Source organism: Erpetoichthys calabaricus, chromosome 12, assembly GCF_900747795.2.
Source record: "Erpetoichthys calabaricus chromosome 12, fErpCal1.3, whole genome shotgun sequence".
Classification (NCBI taxonomy): Eukaryota; Metazoa; Chordata; class Cladistia; order Polypteriformes; family Polypteridae; genus Erpetoichthys; species Erpetoichthys calabaricus.
Window position 1 is genome coordinate 9,658,370 of NC_041405.2, and position 12,102 is coordinate 9,670,471.

The 12,102-nt window shown below is 41.6% G+C and overlaps 1 protein-coding gene across 1 annotated transcript in view; it reads right to left on the reverse strand.

The window, feature by feature from the left end:
- The window catches only part of hsd3b7 (hydroxy-delta-5-steroid dehydrogenase, 3 beta- and steroid delta-isomerase), a 129,440-nt gene extending 121,653 nt beyond the window's left edge, over positions 1–7,787 (reverse strand). The window contains exon 1 of the mRNA XM_028815031.2: positions 7,644–7,787. The gene's annotated coding sequence lies outside the window, so the exon portion shown is untranslated. The remainder of the gene's footprint in view (positions 1–7,643) is intronic.
- Between the last annotated feature and the right edge of the window lie 4,315 nt (positions 7,788–12,102).

Here is a 12,102-nt window from a genome sequence, read left to right on the forward strand (position 1 = left end):
AGGTCGTGACTCATACAGGATAGGCACACAATGTATGACAAAAGGATGGCTAGAAGTTCAAATCCTTATCTGATCTACAGATACCAAAGCTCTAAAGAACTGAAAGTTGATCATTGTGCTCTTTTCTCACGTTTACTTTTGGTTTTGACCCTCATGTTCTCTCGACCATGATTATTATTTCTCATATTGAACTTTCTGCCTTTTATTGTCCCCCTACGGACATCTCTCAGATTTGCTGCAAAAGTTTATCTGCTAGTCCACTGACGGAACATCCAGACCAGAGGAGGTTTTGAATATTTTGAGTCCTGCGCCCCTTTTCGCCATTTTGTGTGCAGTAGATCACAACAGTATCATTGCTATATTGTGCCCAATGCAATCAGGAGACGCGCAGGCCATCCAAGGAAAAGGCTTTTCAAAATGAATAAGTAAAACATGGAAGTGTAAATAAAAAAATGTCAAGATCCGGAGTGTTAAACAGTGTAGCTGAGCTGCCTTATAAGTTAATTAGGCCAAATCTGGCCATCATGCTGATGAATTGAATCATTTGATACACACAGCAGAAAAAGATGCTGATGCCAGCCCAAACATTCTGCATGGTGTGGGAGAAGTGTGAGGGTTATGTCAATAAGCTCCCCTGACTCAGCTTCAGTTTTAGAATGGGATGAGGATAAGGCTTTAATAAATAGTGCAGAGTAGCAACTTCACATACCGCATAACAGGAAAGGCAATGAGAGGAGACGTTGAGCAGCTGACATTACAGAAACTGCACTGGGACCCCCACAAACAGCCCCCTTACTCACCGCCACAACCACAACCAGCATGGGCATCCATCTCAGCAATCGAGCTCTCTATTCAGCTGAGAGCAGCCAAGCATTAAATTCCTGTTCACCATCCAGTCCGTCTTTACGTTAAATATCCAGTGGATTCAGAAAGTAATCAGACACCATCACGTTCTGCACACTTTATTCTATTGTAGACTTCATTTTTAATTGAAAAAATATGCCATTTTTGATCATCAAATCTACAATCAATAATTGTTATACTCTGTGCTCACCACGTTGAGACATCTAGAAGTTCATGACCAAGAGGGACCAGGACACCTGAGGAGGCAGGCAAGACTTTCTGTGCAGAAGTTTATTACAAATCAGAAGAATAAAAGTGCCACGGTACATAAATAGAACAAGTCATTCAATTAATCTTTAAAATCACTCCTTCAAAACAATGTTTTCAAGAGAGTTCCATAATTAAATAATAATAAAACGCCAAATAAAAGCCAGCCCATGAGGTACTGCCTTTCCTTACAGGACACGAGAACAAATCTCTCTCATACAGTCCACAGCATCCTAACCTGCCACCTCCATTGATATCCACAGATCCCGAGATTACTGCGTTTCCTCTTGCTCTGCCCTCTCCATACTGATGCTGCACCACTCCAGATTTGTCCATACACAGTTCCCTCTCCTATGTGACTCTCGTCCATCTCCACTGCTTTCTCTAGAAGTCAGTCGGCAGATCTGAATTTAGTCCTTGCATGGGACTCCTCAACAGACAGACATCAGTCCTGCTCCCATAACAAGCTCAGCAGAGTCGATGCCACCCTTTGTCCAGCTTACACCCCAAAGTGTTTGTTTTTCACCTGACTGACCAATCCTTCTCTTTCACGAATTTCTCTCTCTTCTTCCAGCACTTACTCTGTCCGCTTTTAGCCAGTGGCAGCCCCTTTACAGCGACTGCACACATTCACATGGAAGCCATTCAGTGCATTCTGATCTACCATCGGGGGAACTCTGGGTACGGGTCCCGGGACACTTTTAATTTTTTTTTTAACTGCAAAGTTTACGTTCACCCTACCCCACCCCTCAATACACCCCAAAATTATCAGGGAGGGGCCAAGCCCATAGCTTCCAATTATAACCAATCCCCGCCCACCACCACACCCGCCTGCTTACATGACAAAATGACCAGGTATCCACATGCTAAAATGAACTCTTAAAAGTAAGATCACAACTCTGTTAAGGGGCTCTGTTCATTATGCTCAGAATGCTGCTGCTCGTTTTTTTTTACTGGTTCTCCAAATGTTGTGCCCATTACCCCAATTCTGGCCTCACTTCATTGGCTCCCAGTTGAATTTAGGATTCAGTTTAAAATTTTACGTTTGTTTTTTAAGTCACTGAATGGTGCTGCCCCATCCTATCTGGCCGAGTTGCTGGTCCCGTATACACGGGTCCGCTCCCTACGTTCCTCTCAACAACAATTGCTGGTCGTGCCAATGTCTAAGATGAAGACTACGGGTGATCGTGACTTTGTAGTTCTAGCACCAAAGTTATGGAATGCTCTGCCAATTGAAATTAGGTCAGCATCGTCAACCCAAATGTTTAAATCAAAACTTAAAACACACCCATTTTCGATTGCATTTGATTGTATAGGAGTAAATCTGGTATCAATTTATTAATTTTTCGTATTCACTGTTTTCTGTTAATCGTTTATCTTCAAACTCATTTGTTTTAGTATTTATGTCATTTTTTTTTGTTAATTGATTTACTATTGATATTTTATGATTTTATTGTAAAGCACATTGGTTGGTATTGCTGTCTGCATATTGATTTGCCAAAATTTTACACCGGATGCCCTTCCTGACATAACCCTCCCCATTTATCTGGGCTTGGGACCAGCACGAAGAAACACATTAAAGCAGGAGACAGAGCTGGAGGTGACAGAGTTAAAGATGCTAAGATTTTCACTGGGTGTGACGAGGATGGACAGGATTAGAAATGAGGACATTAGAGGGTCAGCTCAAGTTGGACAGTTGGGAGACAAAGTCAGAGAGGCGAGATTGCGTTGGTTTGGACATGTGCAGAGGAGAGATGCTGGGTATATTGGGAGAAGGATGCTAAGGATAGAGCTGCCAGGTAAGGGGAAACGAGGAAGGCCTAAGAAAAGGTTTATGGATGTGGTAAGAGAGGACATGCAGGTGATGGGTGTAACAGAACAAGATGGAGGGGACAGAAAGATATGGAAGAAGATGATCTGCTGTGGCGACCACTAACGGGAGCAACCAAAAGAAGAAGAAGAAGAAGTTTTCATGGTGAGGATGCAAGGAGTAGAGTTGGCAAATGTGGATGAGTTTAAATACTTGGGATCAACAGTACAGAGTAATGGGGATTGTGGAAGAGAGGTGAAAAAGAGTGCAGCCAGGGTGGAGAAGAGTGTCAGGAGTGATATGTGACAGACGGGTATCAGCAAGAGTGAAAGGGAAGGTCTACAGGACGGCAGTGAGACCAGCTATGTTATATGGGCTGGAGACGGTGGCAGAGGAGACAGAGCTGGAGGTGTCAGAGTTAAAGATGCTAAGATTTGCACTGGGTGTGACGAGGATGGACAGGATTAGAAATGAGGACATTAGAGGATCAGCTCAAGTTGGACGATTGGGAGACAAAGTCAGAGTGGTGAGATTGCGTTGGTTTGGACATGTGCAGAGAAGAGATGCTGGGTATAATGAGAGAAGGGTGTTAAGGATAGAGCTGCCAGGGAAGAGGAGAAGAGGAAGACCTAAGAGAAGGTTTATGGATGTGGTGAGAGAGGACATGCAGGTGATGGGTGTAACAGAACAAGATGGAGAGGATAGGACGATATGGAAGAAGATGATCCACTGTGCCGACCCCTAACGGGAGCAGCCGAAAGAAGAAGTACAGTGCATTGGTTTACACTTATGGTGTTTTTTAAATTGTGCACTATAAATACATTTTGATTTGATTATGGTACCCAGGGCCCTATGGCAGTCTTAATCTGGCCTTGGAGCCACTTGTCAACACTGGGACAGAGTGCTGTGAATGACTTTTCACAGGTCAGGTCAGGTTAGTTTGGGGAGCATGCACCCAAGCACATGTGATCGTGGTTGGCAACCCCACCAGGCAGACACACAGTCCAATCCCACCCATATATCTGCTGCAGCCGAGTGTTACATACAGTAGATGTCCCCTTGGCCTGGTCCATCTGCTATGGTGCTCAACAATGATTAGGTTATCACGATAACCTAAAATTATAAACCAAAAATATGTTTTCAGAAAGGTAAACTACCTGTCAGGGTCAGTCACGCAGTCTAACGTGCCCAACAACTTACTTCAACTAGTCAACGACCCGCTGTGACAAAATGAAACAGGTTTGATCTCGTCTCCAGTCATAGTGGCAGGCTCTGTGTGCGCGAGAGGTGACAGCCAATGAATGCCCATCTGGAGGTGCCATGCATATAATTCAGCAAAGAAGAATAAGGAGTGGGGGTGTTTTGAACCTCACAACCAGAAGCGAATCTCATCTTATCATCTGATGTTTCATGTTTTCTTTATCACAAAAGAATGCAAAAAAATTACAAAAAAAAATGAAGGTTGTGGCCGAACTTGATGAACCTTTTAACACAGGACCGGCTACATCAGGCAGCACGTTATTGGCAGTCACAAAGAGCGGCGTGCAAGATTGCGCTGGAAGGTCAGCCCACAAATCGGTAAAATGTGACATGCACAGTGATTTTCTTTTTTTCAGTGTGGCGACGAGATCAGCAGCAGCAGTCTGCAAGTCTGGCATACTTTATGACTAGAAGTCGTGTAACATGACTTTGGCTTTACTGGAACGCACCTAAAGTTAAAGGCAAGAAAAAAAAGACAAAAGGGGCAGCATTACTGAAAGGATTTGTTGTTAGTGGTCAAAGGGACCCTTTGTGAGCCTGGGTAGAGACTGGTGTTTGAATCAGGAAGACTAACAAAAAAAAAATAAAACATAAAGGATCCAATTGTGTAAGAGTTCAGGAGCAGCTTGTGAATCAGCACAATGATGGGCTGTTCTCTCGTTACACAGGCTGACTTTACGCAGACTTTTCACCTCTTCTGCCTTGATATTTCTGGTTATTTAGAAGCATTTAATCCTCTGAGCAGGCTTTACTTCATGTCGGGCCTTTTGCTGCAATAATAGAATCCACTTCATGAATGGATTCTCACTGCAGTGGAAAGGTCCTCCACTTTAACCCAAAACATTTCCCTTTTTGATGGGGACTCGTTGCTGGTAGTCTGGGCACTAATTGGAAATGCCAACCTGATGTCTCCACTAGTAAAAATAAGACACAAGAGATGAAGGGAATGTCTAAACAAAGTGTAAATATTACAACTGTGTTTATTTATGTAAACGTCTCCGTTATAAAAGGAAATCCTGGGACGAGACTTTCTCGGAGATAATTTCAGCTCCCGCGAGAGATCATTTCAGGTCTGGCGAGATGAGACTTTTTGCCAAGAGATTTTGACAAGTCCCGCCCTCCTCTCAAACATTTACAACCACGCCCACAGTCCAATCACTTCTCATTCGTGTGAATGCTACTGTCAGACACAGTTCCTGCGCTCTCAGCTCCAAGCGGGGTCGGAAATAAAAGACAAAGAGTAGAAGACAAAGTAGAACGTCGTAAAGAGGTTCAAAAACATTGGCGCGATACTGTACACATGCAGAGAAGGTTAAAGATTATGAAAGTACTGTACTAAAATTCGAAAGTCTCAAAAAACTGATAGTAAAGATCGCATTAGCGCTAACAAACGGAAATTATTACTCGATGAAATAACGGAACAGTGAAAAGAGATCAAATATAAGGACATAGGTGATATGACAGAAGTATGTAGTTATTGTTCGGCTTTAAAGTTTAAGTCAGAGACTTGTAGATCGTCTATTTCGTGCTTCTATCAGGGAAAAGTAGTGTTTCTTTCCAATGAAGAGGCGTATCCACGAGGATGAAAAGATTTGTTGTTTGGTGAAAGTGAAATCCACATACGCGAGCGGCACAGACGTGAAGTGGCTGGCGCGTAGTGCAGGCCGGGGGGTTGGCAAGTGAAGCCCCCTAGTCTAATTAAAATTCAATCTGTTATATTTAATTATGAAAGAGCTAGAGTTAATGAATTGATTTGACATCAGGCTTCAGTTTGGCAGCAGATCAAATTTTCAACACAAAGCTTTCCCATCAAGGAAATCGGGCAAAGGGGAAAAGGAAGGAGAAGACATGCAAACAGCAGTCCTCCTGAAACCTGCTGTGTCTTCTCGTATTCTCTGTGGCATTCAACAAAGACAACGTGCGTCACTCCGAGGTGAGGAGGAAGCATCGCCAGGGAGATGAGGGGAAGCTCACTGAGGGAATTTCTACTGCTGGTGCAGAGGACAGAGAATACAAATCAGGGCTAAAGTCAGTTGAAAACACCTAATCAGCACTAGAAAGCCTTCATTGAAATCAACTCTCTTTTAATTTTACTTTCAGGTTTGCAATCACCATTGAGTAACGAAATCTAATCTTTTCTTCTAATGCATAAAAATTTAAATACAGTCACATTTGTAGCCAAGTCTGAATTCCGTCTGCAATCTACTGGCATTGGGATTGAGGGCTAAAATTCAGTTCCTGGAGGGCCACTAAATAAGTATAGTCCTGTCCTAAAGGAAACAACCACTGAAAAGGGTTTAAGGGTTTATGTTGACACATTTTCGTCAAGTGAGCAATGTGTAGAATTGATTAGAATGGCTAATAAAATGGTAGTTTCTATCAATAAAACAACTGTTGAATATGAATCAAGAAACGTTATGCTCTGTGATGGACGGCCAGCGTTTCAGTCTGGCCGAGATGTCCCTGAACAGAAAAAAAAGAGGAAGAGCAGGCTTTTCAGGGCACTGCATCCCCCGGGACGCTAGGTGGCTGCTCCCCTGGACGGAAATGGAAATGAGACAGACAGACAGACAGACAGACAGACAGACAGACAGACAGACAGACAGATAGATAGATAGATAGATAGATAGATAGATAGATAGATAGATAGATAGATAGATAGATAGATAGATAGATAGATAGTGCCTTTAATCTATCTATCTATCTAACTATCTATCTATCTGTTATATAGTGCCTTTAGTCTTTCTGCCTGTCTGTTATATAGTGCCATTAATCTATCTAGTCAGTTCTGAAAATACAATAAGGTGAAATCTTTGGTCATTTTGTCCTTATGCAGTAAATTTTTGAATATTTGGAATGGTGTTTGACATATTTTAAGTGAAAACACTCAGGCACAAGCCCTGCTGTAATGTAATGACCACCTCGCGTCTAACATTTAACCAGAGCTCATATTTCAGCGGATTGTGGGAGAAAGTTCAACAGCGCTCGCTGAACTGTTTATAATTTTCTCCACTGTAATCACTGTACCCGGTGCGATCATTTATTTAGAAAATATGTTTTATGCTGCATAAGTGTCCCTGCAAGTCGTCGCCAATAAAGACACAAAGCACAGCGACAGACCCCCCGGCTGAACTCGGACGCGCGCGCAGACTGTCCTGCTGCAAAAGAGCTGCGCCAGATCACAGATTTCCTGTAACTTCATTGCCAGAAGCCTTCATCTCGAATCCCTTACATCCAGTCGCCCAGAAGCCCCCACCAGGTAACAGACGACACACGCCGATGAGCCTCGGTTTATTTTGCACGGCGCATTGCACCCTGAATATTCAGACGCGCAGCCCGCGTATACGCCACTATGTCAGCCAGCCGATGGGCGAGCTTCCAGTTCGCAGCTCGCAGGGTCGACCGTCTGTAAGAAGCACAAAGCTGAACTCAAATAACAACTACGGGCGGCGCAGACACTTACAGAATGGAGGAGCTGGTGGTCTCGGTGCTGCCCACTTGGCTCAGACGATGCAGCAGTAGGCCTCCCCGATCGTCATATCATTGTGGTAAAGGTGATATCCTGCTGTGAGCGAGCGACTGCATGCCGTATATGGTGCTCAGAAAGAACAGTGCCAGGCAGCAGGGGCATACGAACCGTTCAAAGAGAAATGGAACTGAACGAACGGACTGGCAGCTAGCGAAGAAAGAAAGAAAGAAAGAAAGAAAGAAAGAAAGAAAGAAAGAAAGAAAGAAAGAAAGAAAGAAAGAAAGAAAGAAAGAAAGAAAGAAAGAAATACTAAAAACTAAACAACTAAATAATATTATACACAGCATTAATACATAAAATTCTTAACTCGTTTTAAGAGTAATTCCTTTATTAAGAACCAAATTCCAGGGAATAAAAATGTGTTTTTAACTGAGATTTAAAGCTATCAATGAATGGAGCAGCTCTTATTTCATATGATAGAGCATTCCAAAGCCTCGTATCCATTGCTGCAAAATCTCGGTGACCCGTAAGCATCCAACATGTCCACAGAACACATAAAAAATGATCCGAGGACCTGAGAACCCAGGATGGTAAATGAAGTATCAGACCCATGCAGTTCCTTAAACACAAATAATAAAATCTTCAAATTTGCCCAGTACTCAACTGGAAGCCAGTGCACGGAAGCCAAAACTGGTGAGATGTGATGTTATCTTTTTTTAGTGCCAGTAAACACCCTTGCAGCTGCATTCATGTTTTTGCCACATGATTGTTTTAATAGATATAATAGATATGTGAAACACACAATATAATGGAGAGATGGATGTGAAAGGCACTACATGTGAAGTTTATTATACAAGCATAAAGAAAAAGGTAATTTGAAAATAACTGCAACGAATAGAATCTGACACAATACAAACACGTTCATACTGGTTTTAGGGTAGTTTGCACACACACAGCACAACACTCTGCTGGTAGTCTAGTTGAAGCCAAGGTCAAATGACTATGGACGCTCCACAGTGGGATAGCTCCATCGTTGAACAACGCACCATGGTGAGATTTCTTCAGGCAAAGGGAGTGAAACATGCTGAAATTCATGGAAGGACATGAAAACAGCAGGACTAAGGGAAATGTTAATGAATGGATAAGAGGTCTAAAGCGGGAAGAATGAGTGTAACCGATGAAGCTCGATCTTGTTTACCATCAGCATCGTGCCCACCATAAGCCAACCTCAGCATGGCGAATGCCTTCCTCAGAGAAGGCTGACTGATTACGTTGTCTGCTGCTGCACATTTGGATATCAGCTATGCATCTACACGTGCCATAGTGCATGATGACTTGGGGCGCTGTAAAGTTTGAGCAAGACGGGCACCCAAACAGCTTACTGATTGGCACAAACCAACATCCTTTGGCAAATTTCAGCAGGTGATTCACTCTTGCTGGCCAAAAAAAAAATCTCACTTTGGCATGTTGTTCAATAATGCTGCAACCCCGTAGTGGAGCGTCCATGTTCACTTGACCTCAGCTTCAAAAAGACTGATGGCTGAGTGCTGCATTCTGAATGTTTGAACTGCTCTTAACATGTTGTATTGTGTCGCCTTCTACCCATTGCTGTTACCACAGAATTTCAAATTGCCTTTACCTTTTCATTTACCCCTGTATAATAGAATGACAAATAGTTTGTGAAAGGCGCGGTCTTAAAGATAGACTGATATTTGTGAAAGGCAGATACACAGACAGGTAAATAGATACCTACATAGATGTGAAATGCTTCAAAGTTCTGCCTATCTATTATATAATAGATAGATAAACAGAATAATGTGAACGGCACTATATAATAGATGTGAAAGGCACTATATAATAGATGTGAAAGGCACTATATAATAGATTGAAAAAATATGTGAAAGGCACTGTATAATACAAAGATATGAAAGGCTTTACATAATAGGTTGAAAAAAGATGTGAAAGGCACTACATAATATAAAGATGTGAAATGCACTATATAATAGATTGACTAATAGTTTGTGGAAGGCATTATCTTAAAGATAGATTGATAGATGTGAAAGGCATTATAAAATAGATACACAGATAGTTAAATAGATATCTACATAGATGTGAAATGCTTCAAAGTTCTGCCTATTATATAATAGATTAATAGAAATATGTGAATTATATAATAGAAAAATGTGAAAGGCACTATGTAATAAAAAGATGTGAAAGGCTTTATATAATAGGTTGAAAAAGATGTGAAAGGCACGATATAATATAAAGAAGTGAAAGGCACTATATAATAGATTGAAGAGTGATGTGAAAGGTACTGTATAATAAATTTGAAAGGCACTATATAATATAAAGATGTGAAAGGCACTATATAATATAAAGATGTGAAAGGCACTGTATATAATAGACGTGAAAGGCACTATATACTATAAAGAAGTGAAGGCACTATATAATAGATTGAAAAAAGATATGAAAGGCACTGTATAATAGATGTGAAAGGCACTATATAATATAAAGATGTGAAAGGTACTGTGGGCGGCATGGTGGCGCAGTGGGTAGCGCTGCTGCCTCGCAGTTGGGAGATCTGGGGACCTGGGTTCGCTTCCCGGGTCCTCCCTGGTGGAGTTTGCATGTTCTCCCCGTGTCTGCGTGGGTTTCCTCCGGGTGCTCCGGTTTCCTCCCACAGTCCAAAGACATGCAGGTTAGGTGGACTGGCGATTCTAAATTGGCCCTAGTGTGTGCTTGGTTTGTGGGTGTGATTGTGTGTGTCCTGTGGTGGGTTGGCACCCTGCCCAGGATTGGTTCCCTGCCTTGTGCCCTGTGTTGGCTGGGATTGGCTCCAGCAGACCCCCGTGACCCTGTGTTCGGATTCAGCGGGTTGGAAAATGGATGGATGGATGGAAGGTACTGTATAATAGATGTGAAAGGCACTATATAATATAAAGATGTGAAAGGTACTGTATAATAGATGTGAAAGGCACTATATAAAGATATGAAGGGCACCATAGATTGATAAATAGAAAGTTGTGAAAGGCACTATATAACAGTCAGCTAGAATAAAGATTTTTAAAAAAAATATATCTTATAGCACAAAAAACAACTTTTTCAAAATATTCAGTTATCCTCCCCTCAAAAATACTTTAAAAGAAAAATACATTTCCCGTATTAGTTTTTAAAATGTCTTTTAAATGAGTTTCATAACCCAGTCACATATCATTGCATACATGCATTAAGCACACACCGCCTACTCCATACATAAACTCAGACAAACGTGTGATGTATTAGGATGAATTTTGATCATCACTACCACTACTACATCACCCCAGTAGATGCCTCCTATTGCACACAAATTCAGAAATAAAACGTTTGACACGTGTCCATCTGCATCTGTAACTAACTGCTTCAATGATTATGATGATTAGATGAAACATAAGTACATAACTTTAAATATGGAACAAAATGAACTTCTGTTAATTGGAATCAATAGAAAGATACAAAGATGGATGGATGGACAGTTAGGAAAGGCACTCTAAGACCGATGAAATTGCAATAGTGAATGTGTTCATAATCAAAAATGCGGACACTGAAATCTAAGGCCCCCTGCCATTCTCTCACTCTGCTTCCTCTAATTTTAGCTTCACAGGAAACCACAAGTGATTGAGTTGAGGGGTCTTTACTGTAAAAGCTGTCACCAAGCTGTGGCAGAGGGTGTGAACAGCTGCTCCTCTTCTGCTGCTATTCAGTAAAATGATCACTTCTGTTCTTTTGCTGAAAAGCAAGTCCTACACTGACATGCTGGTGTTTCTGACATTTTTAGTACTGAAATTCCTCTTTTTTATGCTTTCACAAGTGTTCACTTTTTACACTCTGATATGTTGTGTTGGCACATCTTGCAGCTTTTGCTGAAATGATGCATTAACTTTTCTAACTGTCTGAAGTGATTTGGGCCCTTTTCAGCTGCGTAGTTTTCTTTTACTTTGCAAAACTGTTGCTGAAATAGGATACAGTTGGCCTCCACCAGTAAAAACCGTTAAAATGACGGTCACATGATCCAGATAAAAGCCTCACATTAAAAGCATTATGAATCGGAAGTGAAAAGGAAGACCAAGGGGCATTCCACAGAAGTCAGAGTTAAGCTAAATGTATAAAGTAGGAAAAGGTTATAAAATGCCCTTCACATGTTTAGAGCTCCCTGGGAACCGTTTGTTTAATTATCAGGAAGGCTAATCTGTTAAAACTGTTTGCACAAACGTCAGGGAGACTTGTGAGAGAAACAGCTGGAAGTTCAGTAGCTGAGAAAGGATGAGCAGGGCAGCAGTCCACCATATTAAGAGTTTAAAGGTAAAGGAAGGAGGCATCAAAGTGTGTGATTGAACACCTATGCAGACCGCATATTTCCTGTTTTCTTAACATTTTTTTTTCTATATTAAAACAATTTAAATAAAAAGGTGTTTTA